Genomic DNA, 11,313 nt, shown 5'->3' on the forward strand with positions numbered 1-11,313 from the left:
TCGGTCCAACCGTTTGACCAACCCAATTTCTGATCTAGTTCACCCCACATCACCGTTTATATTGAAAACTTAATTTGGACCAATTGAACTGGTGACCCGCTTAACCCACCCGTCCATTGAACCCCTTGGATTGGCAGCAATATTCAAAAATATTTGAATCTCCAACGTTTACAATGTATTGTAAATGCTAACCACCAAACTATTTATAAATCTGTTGCTTTTAATGCTGAAACAATTGTATTATAAATTTGTTTTAATTTGTTTATTTTATATATATACTTTTTTTATTCCCTTGAACTTAATTTTTTTTTACAACTATATTATAAATTATTTATGACATAATTATAGCATCACAGTTTAATTCCAATTCACTCGCGGTTGAGCCAATGACCCATCCACCCAATCATTTTTCCAATGAGCTCACCGATCCAATTTTCAAAATATTGTTGTCAACCATTGGAGATTAACAATTTATATCACTACACAATTACATTTCATACACATAATGCATAGAATACACGCAATTACATTTCGCACACATAATGCATAGAATGCATATCATCTGTCCTATATTCTGTCTCATATTCATCATAGATTGCCACATCAAAATCAATGAGTAGAAGAATTGGTACAAGGAATTATCATGGATTGCCATATCAAAATCAGTAAGTAGAAGAATTGGAATGAAATAGATGATTTCACTCCCAATGTGTATGGCACCACTTCTAGTGTTGAATAATATCAAGTGCTAGATTGTTCAAATCTGACATAGATATGTTACTAAAACTTATTGTTAACATTAAAAAGAAGGATCATATTGCACAAATTATAAACTTCATGTGCAATGATCAGATGAAGTTCAAGAACCAACGTATCAAGGCTCAAGAAGCAACACACACACACAAAAAGCAGTCCATTTTAGTGCATTTTCAAAATATATATATATATATATATATCCTACATTCTCACACTTCATTCTTCTCTCTCATCAATGATTTGAACTCTGAGGCAGCCTGAAGGATCCCCCAGCATAAAGCATCTCGTAAACCGGCTTGATTCGCTTTGTTAGAACTACGCTCAGGACAGTGCCCAAGGCACACACACCGGCCAAAATGATGAAGGCAAGCCTAAAGCAATTTGGGCACAAGCAAGAAGTACCGTGCTGCTTCGCTGCCTCACTATCATATACGAACCCTGCAAGGAAACCAGAGAAGAGGAGAACACAGAGAGGATTCCCGAGCGACATGAAATTGAAGATCATCCCAAAATGCTTTAATCCAAAAAGCTTGGAGATGGTTGGGACCATAGTCAAAAACTGAAAGCCGTAGCACATTCCAAGTACTGCTGTTGCGACATAGAGTGTACCATCAAGAGCAGAAGCAAAGAGAAGGTATGTAATGATCATTATGATTTGTGTGAATGTCATCCAAATTGTCCTAGGGATTGTTTTTGACCCGTAAAATAGGAAAAACCAACAAGGAATAAATAGGAATTACCTAGAGATTGTATTAAATAGGAATTAATCAACAAGGAATAATGGTATCTCACCTGACAAAATGTTCGGAAACAATGCCGTCGCCGAGCCAACCCACAAAATTGAAAAAGCTGAATAGAGATAACAGGACGGTTGTATCTTCTGCACCTTGAGCTATTCCTATCTGAGCCAAGTTGTTGAGAATGGTAACACCCGAACCAACACTGGCAAAATAAACAAAGAACAGAAGCCAGATATCAGCCGTCACTATAGCTTCACGGAAAGTGAAATCTTCCCCTCTTTTGGGCCGTCTCTTCTTCTTCACCGCGCCCTCTCCCTCAGCTAGAAGCATATCCACCTCCGAAACACTATCGCTCTCATGAAAAGTTCCAATATTTGTTGTTGATGTAGATGGGGTGAGCAACGGTTCTGATTTGTCCACATCACCTTCTGCTTGAATAAGTTGGTCTGAAGACCCTACTGGTCGACCAAGGGTTCCTAACTTACTCCGATTTGAGGGACATAAAGTCATCTTTACAGGGATAGCAAGTGGAGCCATGAGAAGTAGAACCATTATGACAAGAAAAGTATATGAAACAGTATCGCTCAAGGGAATAAAATGACTCAATACTGTGGTCATGAGAAGATAAGCCAAGCAAAACACTGGCCACTTGGATGAAAAGAAAATGGCTATGCTCGGCAGAGTCTTCCCCGGAAGCGGGGGTACAAGGTTTAACAGCATACATCATTACAATACATAAAGTTGGGATCCCGAGAGTGAGAAAGAGCAAGAGCTTGGCAGAGGAATTGTGAAGCAAGATGCCGAAAATTTCCGTGTACACTGCAGCACTCAGCCCCATGTAACCATTGAGAATACCGGCGACAGTGCCCCGACTGACAGGGAAGTTTCTCATGTTTGTTATAAGCACGGCCGTGCCAAGCCAAGCACCACTATTGGTGGCAACACAAAGTGCAAGCCATAACTGTCATTGAATTAAAAATTAGACATTGTCAGTAGATGGAAGAAAATTCAATGTAAGAATGATTTGATTATATAGATGGACCAAAATGAAACTTCAAGGTAAACTGGATGGAAGAGGATGTTTGTTAAGTGCATATATATGACACGTTTAGTAAGAATGATTTGATTATATAGATGGAAGAACTAACATATTCCACAAACTGTGACTATCTCGTGTTCTGCTATAATTTTCTAGTGTGCATGTATGTGCAAAGAAATAGGCATTAAAAAGAGATCCACATAACCAATTAAGGTCTCTTGGAGCCTAAGCATGAGACGCATGTCCGAGGTGCCGCACGCCTAAGCGCACCTTTTAAAACATTCTGTCTACCCATCTTCAATGATCATTTGGGCATTTAGGAAAGAGTCCCACTTTACCGACATGGAAAAACGTGTAGTAGTGCTTGTTGTGTCTCTTCGTTGACAAAATTATAATGAAGTATTTGTATTCATCATTTTTCATGCTCTTTACATTTCTTTTGCATGATGCAAGGAACTGTTGTACCGGTCCAACACACACACATGCATGCATATACAAACACACATGCAAATAAACAGATATATCCCCATGTCTAGATTTTCAGGAGTTTCAATTTACAACAACCTACGTCAGTGTCAAAACAGTACAAGTTTGTCAATCCATAAAACATAGCAAACTTGCCATGACTTCAAAATTATTCTTCTAGGCATTCAGAGATGTACCGTAAGCACAAAGCCCAAAAATACGAAAAAGAAATAAGAGGTAAGAAAAAAGAGGAAAATAAACACTAGCCAAAATAAAGTAAAATAAAATAAAATCAAGAGAACAACAAGGGCAGTGTAAGGTGTGGTCCTTTGTTTGCGTGATCTTTAACTTCTAGTTGATACTTTTCAGTTCTTGCTAGTTCATTTTCATGCATCCTAACAAAACCAAACCAAACCAAGCCTTAAGTCCCATCAAATGGGGTCGGCTACATGAATCCTTCTTCTCCACGCGACCTATCAAAGGCCATTTCATTAGTCAAATTAAGTAGATTTATATCTCTATTTAAAACGCTAGTCAACATTAATCTAGGCCTACCCCGTCCCCTAACACTTCCATCTACCATTACAGCATCGCATCTCTTTACTACTGCCTTTGTTGGTCTCCGTTGAATATGACTAAACCATCTCAAACGATTCTCTCTCAACTTATCTTCTATCAGTGCTACTCCTACCCATTCCCGAATACACTTATTCCTAACCCTGTCTTGTCTAGTCTTACCACACAACCACCTTAGCATCCTCATCTCAGCCACACTCATCTTATCTACATGTTGTTTCTTGGTTGCCCAACACTCCGTTCCATCCAACATAGCTGGCTATGAAGCATAGACACGGCAAAATCAGCGCCGTGGCGGTGTCAGACACGGGGACACGCCGGGGACACGGGGACACGCCGGGGACACGTACGGGACACGCCATCTGCCGTGTCCCTTTAATTTAATTGTTTTTCTTGTAGGGGACACGCGTGTCCAGATTTGGACACGGCGTGAGACACGGCAAGGAGGGAGAGATAAAGGAGAGAGTGTGAAGGAAGAGAGTGAAGAGGGACAAACCTGTCGAAGATCGAAGCTTCAAGCTCCATTAGTCGATCGAAGACCCCAGACGATCGCGATCTGTCTCTCTCAGATCGAAGCTCCAAGCTCCATCAGTCGATCGAACACCTTCGCGATCTGCCTTCTCAGATCGAAGCTCCAAGCTCCAAGCTCCTTCGCGATCTGCCTTCACAATCTCTCTCTCTCGCAATCGCGATCGCGATCGAGACCTCGACCTCGACCCTGTCTCCCTCACTCTCTCTCCTTCTCTCTCTCCCTTGCATCTGTGCATCTGTCGTTTATTTTATCTGAGGGTTTATTGATTATATATAACTATTATTATTATAAATTATATAATAGTTATTATATATTATAACATATTATTATATATTATATAATGGTTATTATATAACATATAATATATTTAATACATATTAATAAATAAAAAAAATAAATACATGTATATAAAATAAAATAAAAAATATAATTATTTAAAAAATATAATAAATAAATAAAATAATTAATGTATATTAAAATAAAAATATTTATAAAAAAATTAAAATATTTGCCGTGTCCCCTGCCGTGTCCGTGTCCCTATTTTTTAGAAATTGCTGTGTCCCGTGTCCGTGTCCGTGTCCGTATGCGTGTCCGTGTCCGTGTCCGTGCTTCATAGATAGCTGGTCTACTAGCCGTTCTATAAAACTTACCTTTTAGTTTAGTGGGTATTCATTTATCGCACAATACCCCAGACGCACTTCTCCACTTACACCATCCCGCCTTAATCCTATGGCCCACATCTGCATCAATCTCTCCCGCTGTTGTGATAATCGACCCTAGATAACGAAAATGTTCATTCTTAGGCAATTCTTGGTTCTCAATCTTCACTTCTCCTCTGCTTTCATTGTTACTGTTACTAAATTTACACTCCATGTATTCTGTCTTAGTTCTACTTATCCGGAATCCTTTAGATTCAAGAGTTTTTCTCCAAATCTCTAACTTTGTGTTAACTCCTTCTCTAGTCTCATCCACTAGCACAATATCGTCTGCAAAAAGCATGCACCATGGCACGTCATCCTAAATATTTATCGTCAACTCGTCCATAACTAAAGCAAAAAGATAAGGACTTAAGGTAGATCCTTGGTGTAACTCTATAGTGATAGGAAATTCATTTGTCTCTCCAGCTGGCGATCTAATAGTGGTCACCACCCCTTCATACATGTCCCTAATCACGTCAATGTAACCTTTTGTCACCTCTTTCTTCTCTAACACCCACCATATTATATCCCGGGGCACTCTGTCATATGCTTTCTCAAGGTCGATAAACACCATATGAATGTCTCTTTTCTTTTCTTTATACTTTTCTATTACTCTCCTCAAAAGATAGATCGCTTCCATTGTTGACCTACCAGGCATAAATCCAAATTGATTTTCTGACACATCTGTTATATCTCGCAATCGGCGTTCCATCACCCTCTCCCACACTTTCATTATATGACACATTAGCTTGATTCCTCTATAGTTATTATAATTCTAGACATCACCTTTATTCTTATAGATTGGCACTAAAATACTCTTCCTCCACTCATCTGGCATGTTCCTAGTCAACAAAATTTTGCTAAACAACCTAGTCAACCAACCAACTCCCTTTTTACCCAAACACTTCCAAGCTTCAATAGGGATATCATCGGGTCCTAAAGCCTTATTTGATTTCATCTTTTTAAGTGCAATTTCCACTTCAAAGTTCCTAATCCTGCGATAGAACCTATAGTCTTGGTTTATCGTATTACTGGCTATTTCTTCCCTTATTGTCGTACCTCCATGTTCCTCATTTAATAGTTTCTCAAAATAATTCTTCCATCTTTCCTTAATCTCATCATCCTTCACCAATACCTTAGAATCCTCACTCTTGATACACTTTACTTGATTAAAATCTCTTGTTTTCCTCTCCCGTATCTTAGCAAGTTTGTATACCCTCTTCTCTCCCTCCTTACTATCTAGTCTAGTGTATAGGTCATCATATACTTTCAACTTGGTATCTCTCACTACTTTCTTAACCTCCTTATTAGCCAATCTATAGCTCTTAAGGTTTTCCTCAGTTCTATCCTTCTGCAACTTTTTAAAGCACTCTTTTTTTGCCTTAACTACCGCTTGAACCTCTTCCCTCCACCACCAAGTTTCCCTAGAGCTGGGTTCCGTTCCTTTCGACTCTCCAAGCACTTCCCTTGAGATTCTCCTCATACAATTGGCCATCGAGTTCCACATAGTGTTAGCATCATCTTCTAAGTCCCAAGTACCTTCCTTATCCATTCGATTCCTAAATATTTCTAGTTTATCCCCTTTTAGGTCCCACCATCTCGTCCTACGACGCCCACCATCCTTCTTAGCTTGGTATTGCCCTCTAAAACATAAATCTAGTACCAAAATCCTATGTTGAGAGACCAGACTCTCTCCAGGAATCACCTTACAATCATTGCATTTTAGGCGGTCTACTTTTCTCACTAAGAAGTAATCTATTTGACTCTTAACTAATCCACTCTTAAAGGTTATCAAATGCTCCTCCCTCTTCTTATACATAGTATTGGCCACCACCAGGTCAGAAGCCAACGCAAAATCTAAGATACTCTCTCCAGCCTCATTTCTGTCACCAAAACCGTATCCACCATGCACCCTTTCATAACTTAGTTTATCTATGCCCACATGGCCATTAAAATCTCCACCTATAACTAGGTTCTCTCCTACGGGTATCTCCTGTAAGATCTCATCCATTTGCTCCCAAAAATCCCTTTTAGTCTGATCATCTAACCCTACTTGAGGGGCGTATGCGCTAATAATGTTCACTATATTCCCTCCAATAACTAGTTTAACTAGCATAATCATATCTCCTTTCCTAGTGACCGTCACTACACTTTCCACAAGACCGTTGGCAATTATGATTCCTACCTCATTCCTGCGTCTACCCCATTCATGCATCCTAAATTCACAAAATGACTTTTCATTTGAGAAGGGGTGTTTGTAAGTGTAAAAACTGGAGGCAGTGAATTATTTATAGGGCAAATTACAAACACCCCCCTCGAGGTTTGGTAAAAATACAGATTCTCTCCTGAGATTTGAGAAATTACATCCCGCCCCCTGAGGTTTATATTTTCATAACAAATTGCCCCCTGAGGTTTTTATTTTCATACAGATTCCCCTCTAATTTCCCCTAATTTGTTATGAAAATTTGACACTCAGTGGGCAATTTGTAATTTCTCAAACCTCAGGGGGGAATCTGTATTTTTACCAAATCTCGAAGGGAGTGTTTGTAATTTGCCCTTATTTATATAACCTTAGGGTTAGTTTTATTACTCAGGAGTTCTTAGGTTAGGCAACTGTCCTCTGCCCATAAATTAGGTGGGATAGACATGGGATTGGTAAATGTTAAATGACAAATGTAGCCAATCAAGACCAAGAGGATTTTCATTGAGCCAAAAAAATGTTTTTCAATATTAAGATTTCCATTGAACAAGAATGAACAAGAAAAGGGTGTTTATACAGTTAAGCTCCGCACCCATCAGTGGCATAGATAAGTAAATCGTGAAAGGTAATGCTGTTTTAAAAAATGAAATAGAACAGAATAGTGAAACAAAACTGTAACTGTTGATATTAGGGTGCCAAAGTACACGGGGAGGACAAGCAAAATCAGGAACAAGAATGGGCATTACATCCAAAACCTAGCATATACACATTCATTAAAAAAAAAATTAATCAATGCTGTGTTTTTTTTCGGCAGGGATGATGCAACAAGTGGCAAATGTTAAATTGACATCTGATATTCGTACATGTTTCATACAGTAAGGGGAAACCATAACAGCATAACTTATTATGAAACTCCTACATCAAAGTCTGAATTCAGTCATAGGAACAAATCTGATTGGCAGATGCAGATATTTTTAAACCATTCTTAATTTAAAACCACACTGATTCAAGCTGACTGTCAAACCCACATGGTAGAATGATCTGACTATGCGTCAAGATTATCAAATTGTTTTATATAATAACCTGGTTTATTCAGTTCATTTAATTAATGCTGTTGCCTAATGCCTAGTTTTGTCAACAAATGAAAAAGCTCCATAAACAAAACAATCTTGTAAACAAAATCTAGCATTGGTTTATTTATCCATACGATTTGTTTGACTAAATAACAGAGTCCTCCAAGTGTCACAATCTATCAAAGGGTTTAATCTTTCAAAATGCTTATATGCAATCAAGACTCTATTTTACTTTTAAGCAACAAGAAAGACTAGATCAAATCCGAACTTCTATATAGAGATCTACAAACCCAAGCTTGTGTTCAAGAACAAAAACAACTAACTAATAATAAACTAGTCTGAAATATACACCACATCAAAAATTCCCAATAAATCTAATCAGAAAATAACAATTCTCATCTATCCAAAGACCAATAAATTTATATTATATGTGAAAAAGAAAAAAAAAAGAAGAGCCTACCATCTTTATAGCACTAATCATATAATAAAATAAAATTAACAAGCAATCTATTAAACTAGTTTAATTCGAATCCCGTAAAGCGCTTGCCCAGTAATTACCTGAACTAGTCAGAACCCAAAATAATAACAATAAATTTCAAGCAAACTATTAAATGGGTATACATAAATTTCAATTTTAGGCAAAGAAAATTAAGAATAATACCATGTAACAATTAACAACAAACAAACAAACAATCAAATGGGTATGAAAAAAATTCAATCCTAGGCAAAGAAAACTATGAAGAACAACACTTGTAAACAATAAACAACATTCAAACACTTAAATGGGTATCCAAAAAATTCAAATCTAGACAAAGAAAGCCAAAAATTACCAGCCAATAAGGCAAGGACTGAACAGTTTGGCTGACAACGAGCCAGAGGACTCCATAACCCAAAAAAGAAGCAAAAGCTCCGATCAAAAGAACAATCCATGGGGAAAACTTGTTGCAGGCGATCCCAGGAAGGATTCCAACATTCTCACCAATATCGTTGGCGACTCCGAGCATTGTCAGCTGTTGTTGAGAGAATTCCAGAACAGATTTGAGAGAGTGAGAGTAGAGAGGGAAGTTGTAGGCGTTGCCAGATGCAATTTGGAGCCAAACAGCAGCTCCAAGAGCCACCCATGGAGGTCTGGACCCGCCTTTGAGGTACACCATTGACGGGCAAATAGTGAGATTCAATCAGTGTGTTTGGTTTGTGTTTCTGATTTTAAAATTGAGTTTTTTGGTTTTTGTATTGTTTTTGTTTTTAGTTCGTATTTTTAAATTTTTAAATATTTTTTTAATTTTTTTAGATGTATTTTACTTAGATGTATTTAAAAAATAAAAAATATTTTAAAAAATTAATAAATACATAAAAATATAAAAAAAATGTATTGAATTCTTGTATTTTTTTTATATTTTTGGTATTTAATGAATTTTTAAAATATTTTTTTTATAATTTTTTTACTTTTTAAGTGTATTTATGTTAGGTGTGTCTAAAAAGTAAAAAAAAATTGCTTAAAATATTAAAAAAATTTAATAAAAACAAAAAAACACGGAAAGTAAAAAGTAGAATTTTTTGAAAAATATTTTTGGAAAAATGGAACCAAACAAGCTATTTTTTGTGTTTTTGAGAAATAATTTAATAATTGTCAAGTAATAAATGATGTGAAGCAATATTCTAAGGGCATGTTTGATTAATAGGACCATAGTATAAGATTTGAATTGTTAGTTTATGAACTTACAATTTCATGTTTAATTGCATATTTTATTAATTAGATTACACGTACAGCAGACATTAATTAACAAATTTTTAATATTGAGAAGAGTTAGGATGATAATTTCAAGTATGAAAGAAGAAAACAAAATGAATGCATAATTAATTATTATCTCACAAATTTAATTGTATAATTAATTTTACACTAATTTATAAAATTATTAATTCTTTCACTATTAATCTTATTAATCAAATAAAGCCTAAGATCACCAAATAATCACTCGTCAACACAAGTTTAACCTGTCTAATATTTTGTACTATCATGTTTATTAGTTTCAATTTGTGTCTTGTTAACATATCAATTCAAAAAAAAAACTTACTATTAGTTAAAAAAATTAAATACATGAAAATTTTTAATTTTATTTTTAAAAAAATATATAAATTAACCCTTGTTATCTACTAATTATTTTTCAATTTAGACTTTTATAACTAAAATATCATTTCATCAATTGGATAATTTATATTTTACCCCATTGAACTATCACCTCATATCATTTTAACCCGTTAACTATCACCTAATATCACATTCAATTTAGACTCTCTTATTTTTTTATTTTTTTTTCATTTTATCACTAAATTAATTTTTAATTTGTTAGAAAAAAAAATTCAAAACCAAACAACAAAAATATTTATGAAAAAATCCAAAAAAATGTTCACTAAAAACAACAAATATAAAAATATACTAGTTTTATGTTTTATCTTTTATTTTTTTTTATTTTTTCATCTTTAGTGATTTAAAAAAAATCAAAAATATTTAAATTTTAGGTGCATCTAAAAATTAGAAACTTAAATATTTTGACTAAATATGAAAAAAAAATTGCTAAAAATAAAAAATATGGACAATTATTTTTTAAAAAACCACTTTTATCATTCACACATTTCCTAATTTTAAGCATTTGTCCAAGATATTTATAGCTCCTTTACAATTTTCTCTGTTTAAAAATTTTCCACCCATTTAAAATAACGACCATGCTACGTATCTCGAAATCGCGGCTCGAAATCGTGGCTCGACACCAAAACGATGTCGTTTTAGTGTCGTTTTTTTTTTTTTTTTCTTTCTTTCTTTCTTCCCTGGTTTTGTTACAGAACAAAGAAGAAGAAGAAGAAGGGAGAAGAAGAGAAGGGAGGGAGGGGAGGAGGGAGGGGAGGGAGCCATAAAAACCGGTTGGAGGAGGAGGGGAGGCTGGGCAGATGACGGTGGTGCTGCGACGTCGGCGGGGCTGGGCGAGGCGACGGTCTGCTGCGACAATCGGCGACGACCCACGGCGACGAGCCCTCTCCTCTCTCTTTCCCTCCCTCTCTCCTCCTCTTCCCTCTCTTTCTCCCCTCTTCTTCCATTTTCGAACCGTTTCGAGCTCGACCCTTTCGAGCTACTAGACATTTTCGTTAAAATAATTATCAAAGAATTTTATCTCTTCACACCCCTCAATATCTCAAAAACTCTAAAAGTTTTTAAAAATATTATTCCATCATTTCATA

General features: G+C 35.9%; 1 pseudogene across 1 annotated transcript; it reads right to left on the reverse strand.

The window, feature by feature from the left end:
- Window positions 1-625: 625 nt before the first annotated feature.
- On the reverse strand, window positions 626-9,263 carry LOC114301579 (protein NUCLEAR FUSION DEFECTIVE 4-like; annotated as a pseudogene). Its single transcript, XR_014329441.1, has 3 exons — window positions 8,910-9,263; window positions 1,549-2,457; window positions 626-1,436 (listed from the first exon to the last, which is right to left on the reverse strand). The product of XR_014329441.1 is annotated as a protein NUCLEAR FUSION DEFECTIVE 4-like (transcript).
- Window positions 9,264-11,313: the final 2,050 nt, after the last annotated feature.

Source organism: Camellia sinensis, chromosome 5, assembly GCF_055761805.1.
Source record: "Camellia sinensis isolate YWXY chromosome 5, ASM5576180v1, whole genome shotgun sequence".
Classification (NCBI taxonomy): domain Eukaryota; kingdom Viridiplantae; phylum Streptophyta; class Magnoliopsida; order Ericales; family Theaceae; genus Camellia; species Camellia sinensis.